Source organism: Pristiophorus japonicus, chromosome 23, assembly GCF_044704955.1.
Source record: "Pristiophorus japonicus isolate sPriJap1 chromosome 23, sPriJap1.hap1, whole genome shotgun sequence".
Taxonomy (NCBI): domain Eukaryota; kingdom Metazoa; phylum Chordata; class Chondrichthyes; family Pristiophoridae; genus Pristiophorus; species Pristiophorus japonicus.
This window is the reverse complement of record NC_091999.1, coordinates 55,789,338-55,790,043: the sequence shown is the minus strand read 5'-3', so window position 1 is coordinate 55,790,043 and position 706 is coordinate 55,789,338. Positions and strand designations below refer to the sequence as shown.

Here is a 706-nt window from a genome sequence, read left to right as displayed (position 1 = left end):
TTCTAGACCATCGCCTTAACCACTCGGCCACAACTACTGTGTGGCTGCCTTTTTAAACGTTACTCAGAAAAAGCTCAGTCATCCATCTCTGTGCAGCAGGCGGCCAAAGAATCCAGAAAAAGTCTCCGTTCGCTCAATATCTGGAAGAGGCAATCTCCTCCACCTGCATTTTTACAGTTCTATATTGCTCTGGAACTTTTTAATATCTTTCTCTACCAAGAAACAGAAGTAAAATTCTACATTTTGAAACAACTGCCTCCCCGTCGGGGAATTGAACCCCGGTCTCCCGCGTGACAGGCGGGGATACTCACCACTATACTAACGAGAAACTGACGGGTACCAGCTCTGTGAGAGCAGGAATCGAGCTGTGAACAGAACTGGACACCATGAGAAGTCGACAGACGCATTGAGAGACAGAGACAAACCGACAAACAGGGAGAGACAGACAGCGAGATAGAGACAACGAGAGACAGAAAGTGTGAGACTGAGAAGGAGAGGCAGATTGAGTGAGAAAAATAATCAAACACATACATATACAGAGATATGTGTGTGTGATCTGTTAAGAGAGAGAGGGAAAGAGTGAGAGAAAGTCAATGATAAAGACAGTGACAAGGAGAGAGACAGATCGAGAAAGAGAGAAAGAGACTAAAAGAGAAAATGATGGAAGTACTCAGCAGGTTAGAGACAGGGCAAAGAAAGACAGGCA

At 45.0% G+C, this 706-nt stretch overlaps 1 non-coding gene across 1 annotated transcript; it reads right to left on the bottom strand.

Moving 5' to 3' along the window:
* Positions 1–256: 256 nt before the first annotated feature.
* On the bottom strand, positions 257–328 carry trnad-guc (transfer RNA aspartic acid (anticodon GUC)). The gene has a single exon. It is a non-coding gene; the product is annotated as a tRNA-Asp (tRNA).
* Positions 329–706: the final 378 nt, after the last annotated feature.